This window comes from Nycticebus coucang, chromosome 6 (genome assembly GCF_027406575.1).
Source record: "Nycticebus coucang isolate mNycCou1 chromosome 6, mNycCou1.pri, whole genome shotgun sequence".
Classification (NCBI taxonomy): domain Eukaryota; kingdom Metazoa; phylum Chordata; class Mammalia; order Primates; family Lorisidae; genus Nycticebus; species Nycticebus coucang.
Window position 1 is genome coordinate 63,960,834 of NC_069785.1, and position 19,128 is coordinate 63,979,961.

A 19,128-nucleotide genomic window follows, 5' to 3' on the forward strand; every position below is an offset into this window, starting at 1 on the left:
GAAGCTGGTAGGATCGGACCGGGAAGCATCAAGGCAAGGTAAGTGAGGTGATGAGTTCAAAACCGAAATGCAAACAACAGTGTCAGGGTTTGAGAGGCCTGTTCCAATCTGTAGCCCACTTTGCAACTTCAGTGTACGTGTGACATTACAAAGAACAAAGCAATTGAACAACCAGAAGTAGAAAGTACGCAAAGAACAAAGGCAATATGAAACATTTTAAAAACAAAATCAATAGCAAATACAACCAGATTTATCTAATAGGACATTTTGGAATAAAAAAATATTTTCACTATCCTAGCCAATTCTTTTCTATTTTTTCTAGTCCTTTTTTAGACTTCTTCATTGTCTTAGGCTATCTGATTTATATCATTTGTATCAAAACTTATTTTTCTAACCTGCCTTCCAGAGAAGCTGAATATATAGAAAACCATATGAACTATATTCCAACAATATTATGTAGGTAAAAGAATAGCCAAATATAATGCAATAATTGGGCCAGATGGAGTCAGGGTGACCTAGCACTGCTTTCGCCTTATAAGATGAACCCTTAGCCTTTGGCTTCCACACTGTCTCATTATTCTATCATTTTCATGTACAATGACTTCATTTTATTTGTGCATTTTCCATATTTTCTCTGCAAATCATTCAACTAGTGAACAAATTATGACTCCAAAGTTATAGCCATCAAAGTGTTTGATGTCAATTAAGTCATCTAGTTAACCCCATCCTACTTTCAATTTATACCTGCAAACTAGAGGTTTATGTATACAGGCACAATATACAATATACCCAAGGACAGCATCTAGAATAAATCAGACAGGTCCCAGTTCATCTCACCCAACTTGGAGCTATATATCTTTTTGAAATGGATTTTATAGAATTTCTACCACTTGCAAAGAAATCATCAAATATGCTGAAAATGATTGAATTTGACAGACTCAGTGCCACTTACTAAGGTTATTATGAACATGACTTGATCATAAAATAAAATTCTCTTAGGTTCATTCGCTTAATGTTAAGGCTCTTCAATTTAACATATATTGAACATCTACTGTGTATCAGACTTTGCTGGGCACTGGGGGCATGAACATGAATGAGATATTGTTCCCATCCTCAAATCATTCTCAGTCTATCAGAGGGAGATAGACCCATAAACCAATGACTAAAACGTAATATAAGCCTATCATTGCAGAACAAGTAAAAGAAACATGTGTGACACACACATATAGCAGAACCTCCAAGTTGACCACCCTACATTGACCACCTCAAGGTGACCTAATTTGCACAGACCAGACAAGCACCACATGTATGTAATCAGTACAGCAGGCCTAGTGTCTTATGATGACCATCTGCATATGTTGACCAGATAAGGAGGCTACTTTTAAATTCTGCTGGTATCTGTATAGGACAGTGGTTTTCAACCTTCCTAATGCTGTGAACCTTTAATACAGTCCAAACGGATCGTGACCCACAGGTTGAGAACTGCTGGTATAGGAGAAGAGAAAGAAAACCGCAAAGAAGGGAAAATTATCTTTTTTCTGTTATTAAATTATCTCATCATCAGGCTTAATCATGTCTATTTACGGCCTTGAGAAGCCAAGGCAGGAAGATCACTTGAGCCCAGGAGTTTGAGGTTGCAGTAAGGTATTAACACGATTGCACTCTAGCCCAGGCGACAGAAGAAGATTCTGTCTCAAAAGAAACGCCCCCAAACAAGAAAAACCCTTTACATAGTATGTTACTCTATACATGGGTTTCTATTAAGTAATCCTATTCCAAGATCACAATCACTTTCTGAGTTAGACAATTGAGAGATTGTACCCATTTTACAGAGGAAACCATGAAGAAACGAGAAAGTTGAGGAATCAAAGCAATCAAGTTTGAAATAGAGCTAATTTTACCCCTGTGGGGGGAAAAAAGTGGTAAGAGGAGAAATAAAGAACCATGAATCCTGATCCTGGGGACTGTGAGAACACATTACCTTCCTCTGCCATTATCCACTGTCAAACCCATCCTCATGCAGCCAGACTTCTGTTAAAGGCTCCCTGCTGCCCCAGGTTTCAAACTATTTAAATAATTAACAGGCGCTATAGATGTAATGCTGTGAATGGCCTTGTGATCTGGGAAGACAGTTACACCTTTGGAGATCTTTAGCAAATAAACTGAAAACTCGGCTGTGTGAATTTTCTTTCTGCCATAATTAGCAGCAGATGGACGACTTTTATGGAGCCACCTGTCAGCAGGAAGACTCTCCTTACAGTTTCTAGTTTCTAGAAGGAGCAGGATTAAAATAGACCAGCGCCTTTGCTTCAAGTACTCTTAAGAGTCCCAGATGTAATCAGATCTGCCAGAGACTGACAGGATTCAAGAGGCAGCCCCTCCTGGTGGCTCTGGCTCACCTGTGCGGCATGAGGTATGAATAAGACAGAACATTATTCCTCAGCAAGTTTGGGCAGCTGATCGTTTCCGAAAACTTGGATAGCAACCCAGGAGTCAGCCTGTGCTGAAACGTTCCATTTTACTAACCCTTTTATCCAATTTAAAAATACAAATAGAGCTCTCAGGGTGTAATTAGCGGCAATGACTCTTAATACCTGCTTTCCAAATTTGACCTTAATGGACATTCATTAAAATGGGCTCCGACTTCATGGCCACGTTAGCAGAAAATGGAAAAGTCCATCTATCACTGTCAGCTCCCATTTTCTGCGTAATCATTCCTGGAAGAAAGAGGCTTGCAAGTGTGCACGGGGGTGGTGGAGTTCGCTAAAGAGGCAACTGCAGAGAGCGACGGCAAGAGCTGGCGCCTACAGAGAGCACAGTCCTCAGTACTAGCCTGCACCTGGGGGCCGAGGTGCTAGATCCTGCTCTGGTCTTGTTGTGGGAATTGAGGGAAGTCACTGCATAAATCTGTGCCTATATCACCCCTGTAAAACAAGAATGATAATCTCATGCGTACTGCATAAGGTTTTGTAAGGAGCAACTGAAATAATGCATATAAAAAATGCCTGGAAAGCATAAATTGCTATGTAATTGCAAAGTTTTTTTTTTTTTTTTTTTTTTTAAGGAACGACAGCATTAATGGCAATGAAAAGGGGATAGTAAAATAATCACAGATTTTGATAAGTCCACTTAAGGGAAACGAGAATGTATTGATCCTGGGGTTTTTTTGCAGAATATATTTTGGACGGTTTCTTTGTACCAGCTTGAAATGAATGAGGCCTTTGTCCAAGACTGGTGAGGGGGTAAGGCAAGGCCAAATTCCCCAGAACACTGACAGGAGGCGTGCTGTTCTTGAGAGCACAGGTCAGAGGACGGACCTGGGTGGGACTCCTGAACACCAAGCGATGACAAAGTGACTGAGGGCAGAGAGCCCTGGGCCAGGAGTCGTAAGAGGCTGGGCCCTACCAGACTCCCACAGCCACTGTCATTTACCCAGCCTATTTTCATCCTAGTATTTTATGATTTTCTGGTATCAGTTAAAATCAGTAACTGTTGTTTTGTGGCATGGGGCTACAGGCAGAAGGAGATTTGAGGGCCTTGAGATCAAGTTGGCTTCTAATTCAAATGGGCACCAGAAGAAATTTGAAGCAGATACTGATTATAAAGCTTCAAAGCAGAGTCACTTCTCTGGCCCATAGACTTCCTAATTCCTTTGTCAATAAAGAGTTTAGGCCCACAAGAACAAAAAGGCTCCCCTGGGAGCGTAAAAGAGGTAACTGTTGGGTAAATTAAAGGAAAAACAATTGTACACAGCGGGTGGTCATGTGAAATACTAAATAGTAGATCCAGGATCTAAATTCACCTAAAAATCTCCAGGGTAGATTTTTCATCCAATTTAATTTGGATAATTGAAGAGCCATCTGTTCTAAGTCACACTGCCTGAGCCTTATCTGATATGAGATTTGTTTGAAGCTTCTGACCCTTTTTGTAGCTTCTCCAAATTTGGTTTTAGGCTCAATTCACTGAGTACTTGTTGTGTATCAGGCCCTGTACTGGGTGTTTCCTGGAAACTTACTGACTTTAATCTTCTTAATGAAACCATAAGGAGGATATTTATAGTTCCAGTTTTACACAGGAGGAAACTAGGGCTCAACAGGCTACGTAACTTATCCTGAACCAAAAGTCAGGATTTAAATCTAGCTCTTGCAATCTCTTTTTCCGTCACGGCACAGGTGATTCTAGCAAAACCTAGTTCTCCCTCCTAAATGGTCAATTTTTAAACGCCATTTCCTGTAGTTGCCAACAGGCAATTATTTTCATTTTGCTTAGTCATTATATGGGTACCTATTTCAATGCCGGGTTTCTATCATTTAAATTTTGTAAACATTTTGGTTATTCAATGTCCTATGATCACTATTGTGTCCTCAGGGCTTAGTATTTAAGGGAACACTTGTCAATGTTTGATGAATGAATTAATGATTAGAAGAAATTTGGTCTGAGAGGTTGCCCAGGTACCTGGAATGGATCATTAGTGCAAGGCTGAGAAGAGCCAGGATTTGGGGACATTCTGGCAGCTGGTCGCCTGCAAGGTCCTCAGAGGGTGTGCCATAGGTGCCCTTTTTGGCTGATGTGAGCCAGGTCAAACAACAGAAATGATCACATTTGCAGGGCACAGCTGAACCCCTGGTCTTGCTCATGGAAGTGCTTGGGAACGTTCCTTCCTAGCTCCTTGTGATGAGGGCTATGTCCTCAACCGACAAGCATTTTTCTCCCTGGTATAAAAATATCTGAACTTGACATACTGTGCTCATTTCAGTTTAATGACAACTTCAGTTTTCAAAAAAAAGTAGTGCCAAGTCCAGGCTTAAACATCTTTGTGTAATGGCATCAAAATGATGCCAAACACAGTCCAGAATCCTGTTCCTAAATTGATTAAATTTGTTGTGGGAGAAAAGAAAGAAGCGGCATTTACTGAGCACTTTCCAGGGGTCAGGAATTTCACTTGTATTTTTTCATTTTATCCTGAGGGAAATGTCATTACCCCTGTTTAAAGATGAGAAGACTGGAAATGTGATCTCACTTGATTGAGGTCATTCATCAGTGAATTTCGATGTGGAGTTCAAACCTAGATGGGTCATCTCAGTGAAAGCTTCTTCTAAACCCCAACATATGCCCCATGGCTCTGAGGCCAAGAGAGAACCTGGGTGTATTGGGAAGGCTGAACAGAGGTAGGATAAGAGGAAAATATTGGTCATAGAGCTATGAAGTTCAGAACCAGGATCTGTGCAGATTGGTCTGGATTCTATGCTAACAAGTGTGTTACTTTGGGAAAGTGGCTTTACAACATCCCCTCCCCCACCTTCATTTACTTACCCACAAGGGATGGTGGTGGTCACACTTTAACCCCCTCCCTCTGCCTGCTACTGGGAGAATAACCCTCTTTTTCAAGGCAGGGTTGGAAATGAGGAGCATTGGTGTCCATAGTACTTATTACTAAGTTGATGTTTCCCTAGAAAAATGTCAAATCGTTCATAGCTTTCTGACCTCTATACTATTTGACACTGATATGCCTAAAACTGCTGGCCCTGACCTGAGGTCCTGCGGCAGCCTCAGCCCTAGAGGAGGAAGAAAGAAATTTAAGGCAAAAGGGCTAGGGAGAGAGAGGCTTTAGCCTAGGGCAGCTGTCCTGAAGACTAACGGGAGTAAAGGTGCAGAAGACTGAAGACCAGGGATTCCTTCCAGTTACCCTGCCTGAGTGCAGGGCTCACAGGATGGGCTCAGACTTGGGCAGGGTCTACGGTGAGATGTTAGTCACCTTAGGATAAGAAATCTACACTCTGTGTACCCCATGACATTCATCACCCCTTCCCTTTTCTTCTAGTAGAAGTTTAACTTCTTGTCCCAAAGTAAAGGGAGGGGGTATTTGTCCATATTTAGAAGATGCTGCCTCTGAGCACTCTTCTTCCCTGATCTTTAGAAGGCCATGGGTAAAACTCTTCTCGTCATCTTGTCCAGACTTTGAAATGACATTGCATCATGTCTGCCACTATGGTTTTGGCCAATTTAGGTCTCTGTGTTGGAAATTTTCCACTCAGCTTCTGAAAATCAAAAAAGATCAGGTCTTGAAAAGACTGGTCACCTGCTTTCCTCCCAATCACATCTGAAGGAAATGGACATAAGGAGTTCCCTTGTTATAGGCCTTCCACCAAGAGGAGCTGGGGGAGCAATTAGACAGGTCTCTGAAAAAGCAGCTCTCTGGTGGGCACGCCCTCTGCTCCTGACACCCAGGGCCCCCAGTCAGGACTAGCATCCTCAGAGATGCTTTTCCCTGGGCACCTGGAGTTTGAGGGATCACTCTTCCCTGTGACTGGACGTCCCTTCCAGCGCACAAAGGGTGTCCTCTCCCGAGCCAGGAGAGCTGATTATTTCTTCATAAAACATGAGATTTGAGGGGAGGGTGGTGGAGAGGCAGAATGGGGAAGAAGAGGAGCGATTGTGAAAAAACATAAATAGTTAATTTGATGATGATTTAGAATGACTCTGGTTGCTGTTTGAGATAAAAAAGCTGCAGTGAGTTCAGAAAAAACTAAAATAGGTCCTTATACAGGCATTTCATTTAGATTTAATAAGACTGATTATTAAGAGCATATTTCATGACGATTAAGAATTCTGACAGTCTCCCATCCACAACTTTAATGTGCGCTGCAAAAATTAAAATACTTATTTATACAACTAAAGTGCTAATAAGTTCATTTTGAGAAATTCTCTGAACTGGTACAAGGCTTAACTTTATACAAAGAAAGAGCAAGACTCTGAGATGATAGGATCTAGATGCCAGAGGGAACTTGGGGAGAAAGAGCCCCCTACCACCCACCCCGCTGGGTTATCAAAGCAAGTCAAGCCCCCATCTCCCTCCGTGCCCTGCTGATCACCCACATGAACATGCACTTGGGCCGGTCAGCTGCCACTTCATTTCTTTGACTTCATCTGCCTTCTCAGGACTGGGACCCTGTGGCCCATCCCTCCAACTCATTTTCTTGCCTCCAACCTACTCTTCAGCTGATCTTGGTTGGAAGCAAGAACTAAAATATCCCAGTCCTTATTTTTGGAAATTCCTAGTAGAAAGACAACTTCTTCATACCAAATCATTGGGCTACTTCCTTTGCAAGAAAGCCTGCCCTGCTTTTACCCTTCCATACACCAGGAGCAAGTCCTAGGCCTGTGTAAGCTCCTATACGCAGCCTGGCCATCCCTGGAGCCAGCTCTCGCTGAGGCTATGGAACTGACATCCTGCCTCAGTCCTCACCCATGGCCTGGCTGGCTTCTTGACTAATTCTCAGCTAGAGGCTCCAACCTGAACCCAGTTCGCTTAACAGAGGCCCTAGGTTTTAATATCTCTCCTCTCCCAGGAGCTGAGTCAGTGTCCCCTTGCGGGACGCAACACTGGCTGGGCCCTGCCAGCTATGGCAGATCTCTACCCAAGTGCTCAGTCAGGGATGAAATGAAGGGATTCTAAGCCCATACAATACACAATTCAAATACCAGCTCTGCTCCCCAGATTTAGGTAAGTTCTCGAAACTCTACAAGTCTCAAATTCTCCTTCAAAAAATAGCAACTACCTCATGGACTCTTAGAAGGATTCAACAAAATAATGCCAGTAAAAAAAAAACCTATCACACAGCCTCCTAATAAACAGTAAGCACTCACAATAGCACCTGTTACTACCACACTGCGGCATCACTCACGCCACAACCCTGGCCCCTGGTGCGTCTGCTGCTGCAGCTCCCTCCTCCCCCACGGGCACCTCTTTCCCACGTCCATCTTCTGCTCTTTCTCTGTGTGCTGTGACTCTATGTACCTTTTGACCTTGTCTATGCCTTTGTTCATCCAACAATCTCCTTTGGCCTGGCTGAGCCCAGCTGGTGGTATCTAGGACTGAAGTGGGTTAAATGGTGGCCTCTAAAAGATATGATCATGTCCTACCCACCAGAACCTGTCAATGTGACCTTAACTTCCAATTTAAGGATTGTGAGATGAGATCACCCCAGACTCAGGGCCTAAATCCAGCAGCAAGGGTCCTAATAAGAGAAAGGCAGAAGGAGACTCAAACACACAGAGGGGAAGACCATACAGACAGAAGCAGAGACTTGGGAGGTATAGCCACAAGCCAAGCCACTCCCAGAGCCAGGAAGCTGGAAGGAGCAAAGCAGGACTCTCCCTAGAGCATTTCTCAACCTTCCTAATGCCATGGCCCTTTAATACGGTTCTTGTGGGTCATGACCCACAGGTTGAGAACCGATGCCCTAGAGCCTTGGGAGGAAGTGCAGCCCTGCCAGCATTTTGACTTTGGACTTGTGGACTCCACAACTGTGAAAGAATAGATTCCCGCTATTTTTAGCCACCCAGTTGATGTTCATGCATTATGGCAGCCCTAAAAAACTAATATAAGAGCTAAAGAAATGCTGGCCACTAGTCAGTAGCTGTGGCTACGTGCAGCTATGAAATGCCCAGTCTTCCAGCTCACAAAGGCCAATGAGAAGGAACTTATGGGAAGGTGAGCTGGATCAGAGGGCAGGTGATGCTGCTGTCAGCCCAGACCCTGGGGAGCAGAGTTTAGCAATGCCACCTCTGCAAACATAAAGAAGTTCCCTGAAGGGAAAACATGAAGTATAACTCTTAAATATTTAAATACATGGCCCCCCACTTGTGCTTTTGCTCCAATCCCCACAAATATTAGGGCCAGGCTGGCTGCAGGGACAGCAGCAAAGCTCAGGTTTGCGAGGCCCATTCACCAGTGTTTTTCTCTCTCCTGGCTTTGTTTCTTGTTTGTTTTTTATTATTATTTTTTGTATTATTTAGGATTCATTGAGGTTACAAAGAATTAGATTACACTGATTGCATTTGTTAGATAAAATCCCCCTTGTAAGTATGTCCCGCCCCCAAGGGGTGTTCCATACTCTGTGACCCCATCCCCCTCCCTCCTCCACTCTCCCCACTTGTTCATACTCCTACCCCCCACTCTGTATTAGATCATCTACTGCCCTCATATTAGAATAGAGTACATTGGGTTCTTGCTGTTTCTTTCATGCTTTACTAAGAAGAATGTGTTTCACCTCCGTGCAGGTTAATACAAAAGATGTAAAGTCTCCATCTTTTTTAATGGCTGAATGGTATTCCATGGTATACATATACCACAGCTTGTTAATCCATTCCTGGCTTGGTGCCCATTTAGGCTGTTTCCACATTTTAGTGATTGTATATTGAGCTGCAATAAACAGTCTAGTGCAAATGTCCTTATGATAAAAGGATTTTTTTTCTTCTGGGTAGATGTCTAGTAATGGGATTGCAGGATCAAATGGGAGGTCTAATTTGAGTTGAGGATTCTCCATATTTCCTTCCAAAAAGGTTGCATTAGTTTGCAGTCCTACCAACAGTGTGAAAGTGTACCCTTCTCTTCACATCCACACTAGCATCTGTGGTTTTGAGACTTTGTGGTGTGGCCCATTCTTACGGGGGGTAGGTGATATTTCAGGGTGGTTTTGATTTGCATTTCTCTGATGATTAGGGACAATGAGCATTTATTCATATGTTTGTTAGCCATTTGTCTGTCTTCTTTAGAGAAGGTTCTGTTGATCTCTCTTGCCCATTGATATATAGGATTGTTGGGTCTTTTTTGTTGATTAATTTGAGTTCACTACAGATTCTAGTTATCAAGCTTTTGTCTGATTCATAATATGCAAATATCATTTCCCATTCTGAAGCTTGTCTTGTTTCCTTAGCTCTACAGAAGCTTTTCAGTTTAACTAAGTCCTATTTATTTTTCTTGTTGCAATTGCCACAGAGAAATCTTCTTTATAAAATCTTTCCTCAGGTCAATATCTTCAAGTGTTTTCCCCACACTTTCTTCAAGAATTTTTTACTGTTTCATGCCTTAGATTTAAATCTTTTATCTGGGCGGCGCCTGTGGCTCAAGGAGTAGGGTGCCGGTCCCATATGCTGGAGGTGGCAGGTTCAAACCCAGCCCCGGCCAAAAAAATCACAAAAAAAAAACAATAAATAAATAAATAAAATAAATCTTTTATCCATCTTGAATCAATTTTTGTAACTGGTGAGAGGTGAAGGTCCATATTCAGTCTTTTACCTGTAGTTATCCACTTCCTCCAACACCATTTATTGAATAGAAATTCTTTTCCCCAGTGAAAGTTCTTGTTTGGTTTATCAAAGATCAGGTGGCTGTAAGAGACTAGTTTCATCTCATGGTTTTCCATTCGGTTCCAATGTCGATGTCTGTATTTTTATGCCAATACCATACTGTTTTGATCACTATGACCTTGTAGTATAGGGTCTGGCAGGGTGATACCCCCAGCTTTGTTTTTATTACTAATAATTGCCTTAGCTATACAGGGTTTCTTCTGGTTCTATACAAAACAAAGAATTATTTTTTCCAAATCTTGAATGATGATGGTATTTTAAGGGAGATTGCATTGAATCTATAGACTGCTTTTGGTAATATAGATATTTTCACAATGGTGTATTCTTCCATTTGTTAACATCTTCTGCTATTTCTTTTCTTAGGGTTTTGTAATTTTCTTTGTAGAGGCCCTTTGTTATGTATATTCATAGGTATTTCTTTGTTTGTTTCTTTCTTTTTTTCTTTGAACCTACTGTGAAGAGAATTGTGTCCTTGATTAGCTTCTCATCTTGGCTGCTATTGGCATATACAAAGGCTACTTATTTGTGGATATTGATTTTATATCCTGAGACATTGATGTATTTTTGATCACTTCCAGGAGTTTTATGGTTGAGTCTTTGGGGTTCTCTACGTATAAGATCATATTGTCTGCAAAGAGCAAGGGTTTGACCTCCTCTGCACACATTTGGATGCCCTTTATTTCCTTCTCTTGCCAGATTGTATTGGCTAGAACTTCCAGCACTATGTTGAATAGTAGTGGTGATAGAGGACAACCTTGTCTGGTTCCAGTTATAATTCAAAAGCTGGAAAGCTTTTGGTTTTACTCCATTCAGTATAATATTAGTTGTGGGTATGTCATAGATGGCTTTGATCAGATTAAGAAATGTGCCAGCTATGCCTATATTCTTAAGTGTTCTAATTAGAAAAAGATGCTGAATTTTGTCAAATGCTTTTTCTGAATCTATCAAGAGGATCACATGGTCTTTGTTTTTGTTTCTGTTTATATGGTGAATTATGTTTATGGACTTGCATATGTTAAACCAGCCTTATATTCCTGGGATGAAACCTACTTGAATGTGATGAATGATTTTCTTAATGTGTGCCTGTAATCTATTGGCTAGGATTTAATTGCATCTATCTTCATTAGTGAAATTGGTCTGAAATTCTCCTTTATAGTTGGGTCTTCTCCTGGTTTTGGTATCAGGATGATGTTTGCTTTGTAGAACATGTTAGGGAATATTCCTTCCTTTTCAATTTTTGGAATAATTTCTGCAGTATGGGTATAAGCTCTTCCTTGACAGTTCAGTAGAATTCTGGTGTGAAGCCATCTGGATAAGGGCTTTTGTTGTTGTTGTTGTTGTTGTTGGGATACTTTTTATTGTTTCTTCAATCTCAGTTCTTGAAATTGGTCTGTTCAAGAGATCTATTTCTTCTTGATTAAGTCTAGGGAGAGGGTATGCTTCCAGGTATTGATTCATTTCCTGCACACATTTCCAAATTTCTGGCCAAAGAGTTTCTTGTAGTACTCAGAGATGATCTCTTGTATCTCTGTGGCATCAATTGTTATTCCCCCTTTATTGTTTCTGATTGTAGTTACTAGAGACTTTACTTTTCTGTTTGTAGCTAATCTGGCCAATGGTTTATCAATTTTATTTATTTATTTTTTTGAAAAATCAACTTTTTGTTTCATTAATTTTCTGGACAATTCTTTTGTTTTCAATTTCATTCATCTCTGATTTAATTTTGGTTATTTCTTTCCTTCTGCTGAGTTTGGGGTTAGATTGTTCTTCTTCTAATTCCATAAGATGATTCATGAGTTTATTCATGTGCTTTCTTTTTGTTTTTCAAATGTAGGCATCTAATGTGATAAATTTCTTAATCTTAAGACTGCTTTTGCTGTATCCCATAGGTTTGGGTAACTTGTGTTTTCAATGTTATTATGTTTGAGGAATTTAACGATTTTTTCTTTTATCTCTTCCTGAACCCAACGATCATTCAGCATAAGGTTGTTTAATTTCCAAGTCTTTGTGTGGGGATTTTTTTTTTTAGTTGAGTTATTGTTGGAGTTCCACATTTATTGCCTTGTGGTCTGAGAAGATACAATGTATAATTTCAATAAATTGAGGTGTCTATTTTAGAGTACGTACCATGGGCTGATGAGAAAAATGTGTATTCCTTAGCTTTGGGATGGTGTGTTCTGTATATGTCTATTAATCCCATTTGTTCTAGGGTCACATTTAAGTCCTTTGTATCTTTAATTTCTGCTAGAGGATCCTTCCAGTTCTGTCAGAGGGGTGTTAAAGTCCCTGACTATTATGGTGTTATGGGATATCATATTGCTCAGACCCATCAAGGTTTGTTTCATGAATCTGAGAACATTCAAGTTGGTTGCATAATTATTTAAAATTGAAATATCTTCTTATTGTTCCTTTGACTAGTATAAAGTGTCCATCTTTGTCTTTCTTAACTTTAGTTGCTTTAAATCTGCTTGTATATGAAAATAAGATTGAAACCCCTCCTTTCTTCTGTTTTCCATTTGCTTGAGTAACTGTTTGCCATCCCTTAATCCTGAGTCTAGATTTGTCCTTCAGAGCTAAGTGTGTCTCCTGGAGACAGCATAGGGATGGCTTGTACTTTTTCATCCAATCAGCCAGCCTGTGCCTCTTCTTCAGTGGTGAATTCAGTCCATTGACATTTATTGAGAGAACTGATAAGTGTGGTGGTGTTCTGTTCATCTTATCTTGTGACAGTCCATTGTGTAGTTTTGTCCTTTGTGCCATTGTGGAAGCTAAATTTTGACCTTTAGCTCCGGGTGTTTACTTTGCTGGTGGTCCATTGTGATGGTCTGTGTTGAGATTAGGTCTAAGTGTTTCTTATAGAGCTGGTCTTATTGTGGTGAATTTCCTCAGTGCTTGTACAAAAGATTTGATTTTGCCATCAATTTAGAAGCTTAATTTAGCAGGACACAGAATTCTGGGCTGAAAATTGTTTTGTTTAAGAATGTTGAAGGTGGATGACCATACACTTCTGGCTTCAAAGGTTTCATTTGAAACATCTTTTGTCATCCTAATGGCTCTGCCTCTGTAGATCAGTTGATGTTTACTCCTGCCTGCTTGCAGAATTTTTTCTTTCATCTTGACTTTGGACAGGTTCATTACAATGTGTGTTGGAGAGGCTCTGTTTGAGTGGAGATGACCCAGGGTTCAATATCCATCTGAAAAGAGTGTGTTGGGGTCTTTAGAAAAACTTGGGAAGTTTTAATTTATAACAGTCTCCAGTAGGGCTTCCAATCCTTTGGGACAATCTTCTTCCCCTTCAGGAATCCCTATTATTCATATGTTTGAATGCTTTATGGAGTCTCATAGTTCTATGCTTTGTCTCTCTTCTTTTCTGCATCTTTATAACTACGTGGGTTAACTCATAAACTTTATCCTCTAACTCTGAGGTTCTTTCGTCTCCATGGTCTAACCTATTTTTGATACTTTCTACTGCATCTTTAAATTCCCTGATTGACTCATTTCCTTAAGCTTCACCATATCCTTTCTATATTCTACATATCTCTCAACTGACTTTTGATTCTGTCTTTCCATTTTCTCATCCACTCCTTTTACTGTCTTTATCATCCATATTTAAATTCCCTTTCTGTCAAGTCTATTAATTCTTTATAGGTGGACTCTTCTGCAGTAGCTGCCTCATGGTCCCTTGGAGTAGTTGCTCTGTTTTGTTTTTTCATGTTGCCTGAATTTTTCTGATGGTTCCTCCTCATGTGTTCTTTCTTCTTGTTCACCTACTTGTCCTCCTTTTTCCTTCTCACTGCCTCCTTTGTTTCTAACAGAAGTCCTTGCTCTTGATGACATTATGTTGCAATATGTCTCCAGGACACCAGGTGGCACTGTGGGTTTTTGAGGAGACAGACCCCCACAGCCAGCAATCTCTAGGGTCCTTATTCCAAACTTAGTTGCCTTCAGTGATCACTTGTTTCCTCAGCATTCAGACCCTGCTGGGTTAGGATCTTAATGCTCACAAGAATCCTTCAGGGGCAGGTATTACAGTGCTCTCTGACTTCAGTTCCTGTGGGGTGTAGGATTCCCTCAGCCTGTCTCAAGAGTAGAGTTCTGATCCCATCAGTGAGCATTAAGACAGCTGTGCTTTAGGCCACTGCTAAGACCTTCTCACAACCTTCCCACAATGGCAGCCCCGTGGGCACTGAGACTTTGTTAATATGCCTGCTTTGCCAGTCACCAAATCTATGGCAAGATAGATTGCCTCTCTAACAATCATTCAAATCTGGTGGCTGTATACTGTTTGGGTCCACCCACTCTTCCAAGTTTCCACTCAACATACAGCTTCCCCCAACAACTGAAAATTCCAGAAATGCTTTCTCCCATCTAGGACCTCTGTGTGTGTGTTGGGGGGGGGGGGAAGGCGGCTACAGCCGATCTCATCTAGTTGCAATCACTTGCCTAATTCATCATAGTTCCATGGCTCCAGATCATACACTGTATGTAGCTCACCCCCTCCTCACTGTGCTCCCTGAGCTATGACTCTGGGTAAGGTCCCTGTGCCAGGTATGGCTGGGTTCTCTCTTTTTCCCCTGTCATTTGGGTCCACCATCTTGCCTCAATTCTCTCTGTCCTGGCTTTGTAAATTTGGTCAAGTTACTTTACTTCCATGAAATTTGGTTTCCTCCTTGCATAATGGGACAATTAATACCATACCATCCTTGCAGATTTAAAGGTTAGAAACAACAAAAGACATATCCCTGTACAGAAACCTATAAGTTTTTAGAATAAGGAATGGTTTTTATTATATTATTAATATTTTCAGGGGTAGTAAGACCTATGAGTTCTCATACTCCTTTTCTCTTGTTCCTTTCAAAAAAGAAAAAAGAAAAAACCAGAGGGAACAGTAATTGAATTAGTGAAAAAGTACTAATTCTACATTAGCATTTAAAAAGGCAGCCTCTGTAGACTTTACCTATGGCCATTATCAAGAGCCATAGAATTGTGGGGTGGTAGTGCCATAAGAGTTTTTAGCAATTATCTAATTCAAGTTGTCTTTGTGCAGATGGTGAAACTGAGGCTTAGGAGAAGGAAGTTGCCCAAATCAGAATATCTGTTAGTAACTAACCTGGTGTCAGTCACAGTGCCCTCCGGTCTCCTGCTCTAACCTCATTTTATTTCACAAGATCGTGAAGGTGCAGCAACTACTGTGCATGGCTCTTTCCCTGAGGGAGGCTCTGCCTGGCATGGTTAAAGCCATGGTTAACACAAAAATTCAGCTGTGTGAGCCAACCTCCCAAAGTCCATCTAAATCTTTCCTCATATCCCAGTGAAAAGGAAAGGTTAAAATTTCTTTTAAAACATACCTACCATATCTTCATCAGAGGCGGAAAATTGTTGTTCCCTTGTAATTTATATCAAAGACGATTGTGGGAGAATAAGTTGGGTTTCATCTTTTTAAATGTCATCCCATCTGACCCATATCTGTGTAAGTTTATGAATATAAGGTTATAACAACATTTGAAAGGATCTTTAAAAAGTGTTTTGCCACAGTTAAAGTGTGATCAAAACACATCATTTCAGGAGTCACAATATTTATCATTTTAATATTAATAATGTCATTTTGCATAAAGTACCATACAAGAAATAATTCTATTAGGACTGTAAAAATTTCCATGCTGGAAAAAAGAGTAAAAAATATTCAGAATGTGTCAGAGAGAGAGAGAAAGAAAGAGAGAACCAGCAGTGTCACTAACACAGAATTCAATTTCTTTTCTTTGCAGATATTTAAGGCAACCATGCATTCCCAAAGATAGGGACAGAAATCGACAAGGAAAGGGAGCAATTTATTTATGAGTCATCTAGCCTGCAAGTCATTAAATGAAACCTATCCAGAAAGGAACTGTGTTTTATGGCTTATGGCCCTGTAAATTAAGCTTCCTGGAATCCTCACAGGATACTTAGCAAGAACCCCTCTGTGTTAAGGGCTGATCAAGGGGAACACATTGATGGCACTTTCCACAGCCTGAGATGACATGCTTAAGCAATACCTTTATATTCAGGGCAAAGAGGATATAAAAGGAAACACTGGACCAAGCAGCAGTGTCAGTGAGAAACACAACCAATTGTCTCAGGAGGAGCAGGGCTCTTTCAAAGAACTTCTCTGGGTAGTTTGCTGAGAGCTGAACTGTGGCAGCAGAGTTGGGACAGCTCTGTTCCAATCACAGAGTTAGCATGTACTGGCCATGTGAGCATGGATATATTATTTTGGCTCCAAGCCTCAATCTCCACTTCTACACAGTGAGAGTAATACAAGTAAATATCTATCCCATAGAATTAAATGAGATAAAATCTATGCAGAGATTAGCACAGGGCTCAGTAAACAGTAGTTAGTATTATTTTAATTATTTGAGACTCATCATATTATTATATGACATAAATGTGGTGGGTAAGTCAGAAAACCAGAAAATATGGACCTGAGAGTTGGCAATATCATCTAAGCAATGAAATTCTCTCTGCTTTCAGTTCTTCATCTGTAAAATTGGAATAATGCAAACAGCATGGACTCGGAGACAGTCAGACCTAAATTCATATTTCAGAACTGCCACTTAGGAATTGCCTGCTCTTATCTCATCCATAAAACAGATATAGTGAAGCCTGATTTGCAGGATTGTCAGAGGATGAGTAGTGGACTGTATATGGGATGCCCTGTATAAAACCAGACACTCAATAAATGCTACTTCCCATCTTCATTCCTTTCCTTCTTTCAGACGCCTCAAGGTGAAAAAAATTGTCCTCAATTCTCAAAAAATACACATAATCTTTTATTATTATTACATACATAGATAATACCTGAAGAATATCAAAACAGGCTGGGTGCAGTGGCTCACACCTATAATCCTAGCACTCTGGGAGGCCGTGAAGGTCAATTGCCTGAGCGCAGGAGTTGAGACCAGCCTAAGCAAGAGGAAGACTCTGTCTCTACTAAAAATAGAAAACCAATCTGGACATTGTAGTGGGCACCTATAGTCTTAGCTACTCAGGAGGCTGACCCAAAAGGATCTCTTGAGCCCAAGAGTTTGAGGTTTCTGTGAGCTATGATGCCACAGCATTCTACCCAGGGCAACAGAGTGAGACTCTGTCTCAAAAAAAAAAAAAAAAAAAAAAAAACTCCGTAAAATACTTCCTCCTCTCCCACGTATCTTCACTTTTAGAACATGTCCCAGAAAGAAACCATCAGCATATACTTTTGCTTTATTTTCATGGTGGATCTTTAAGCTTTATTGCAAGGTACAATTTTGTGTTTACCAGACTGGTCTTCCTCTTCCCTTCACAGAATGGTTACTGTCTTCTGCAGTGGTTCAAGCATCTGATACATCTTGGCACATTCTCTATGCCAAACAAATGCTGTAGCTGTCAAAGTGTTTAGGATTGTTCCCCAAGGTGGGAACCTAAAAGTTTAGAATTGTTTCAGGGACCTGCTAAGTTGACAAGACGTCTCAAACTTAAGAGGCAAACATGGCTGCTACTTAAAACAGAATTGTGTAATAAACCTTAGCTCCTGTGTGCGTGGCTGGGAGACCCCTAAGTGGTGCAGCCTCCTCTGTGAGCAGTGACTGAGCAGGAGGTACCTTCAGCATTCCTGAACTTCCTGTGGATTAATATGTTGCAATTCTTCGGTGCTGAGAGAATCAATGTGACCAGTAACACCCAAAGATAGTACGCGTCAAAAGCAGAATCAAGTAGTAGTTTCTTCCCCAACAATACATGTTCTCTGGCAATTGTTTAAAAATCCTCATCTATACAACCAGGGGTTGAAACTAGAGGCTAGAAATGACTGGGCTACTTCTGATGGAAATCTCAGAACCCAAGCTGCAGGTAAAATCATGTGTAACCTTCTTCAAAAACTCTCTAACTCAATGAAGCCCAGGCCCTCCAGTGGGGCATTTCAGCTCTTCATGGACAGGCTTCACTCAACTTTTTCTGTCATTCCTCCAAGGGTGTGAAGCTTTGGTTACAGCTGCAGGTGACCCCTCCCCTGGCACCTGTACATTTCTACTCTTCTGTGCTTCCTCTTTCCCACTGTTTCTGGAAGGCCTTTATTCTTTAATAATTGAGCTCTGACTTACCCTGTAAACATCAGCTCCCAAACCACCTACCTACCATGGGACAACTTCCCTGATCTCCCTCAGTTGAAATGGTTTGTTCAGCTGTCATGTCATGTTCCTGCATAAAACATCCCAATGACTTGCTATGGAACTTAGGATAAAGACAGCAAACCATCCTGACCAGTGAGGCTCCCTGTGGGATGGCCCCATCTTCACTCTGCTCCCTCAGGACTCTCGCCTCCCTTGCCTTTCATCTATAATATTAACAGGGACAAGGCTATTCACCGCTGAGCCTTTGTACATGCTATTCTTTGTGCCTGGAGTTCCCTTTCTGTCCTTACTCTTTTCACCTATTAACTCCCATCTTTCCCTCCTTCAAATATCAGCTCAAGCATTACTTCCTCGGGGAAGCCTTCAGAAGTCTCTGTGACAAGGTCCAACAGAGTAATAATCTAACACACTGTCTCTCGTCCTTATGGCTCATGTCTCAATCATTATTTTGCATTTGTGTGTGTGTGTGATGATAATTTGACTTGGTATCTGTGTCCACCCTAGGCAGGAGTCCCATCTGCATTTGCTCAGCAATGGATCCCCACTACCTAGCGCAGTGCATGAGAAATGATGGGCACCCCATTGAGATTTGTTGCATGGGTAAGTGCAGGGACTGAAGAACACCAGGACAAGGGCACTCTTGTATACCATCAGTGCCACTGTATACTCCTATATACTGCCTTTAGATAGGGGTTGCACTTCTGTATCACTACCTTTTTATTGCTTGTATTATAACAAGTTGCTCATTTGCCTGAATCCCCTGAAAGGCAGGATCTCCTTACACCTAGGTCCTAGCACAGAGGCCTGGCCCCGACAGGTGTCCACTGAATGGCTG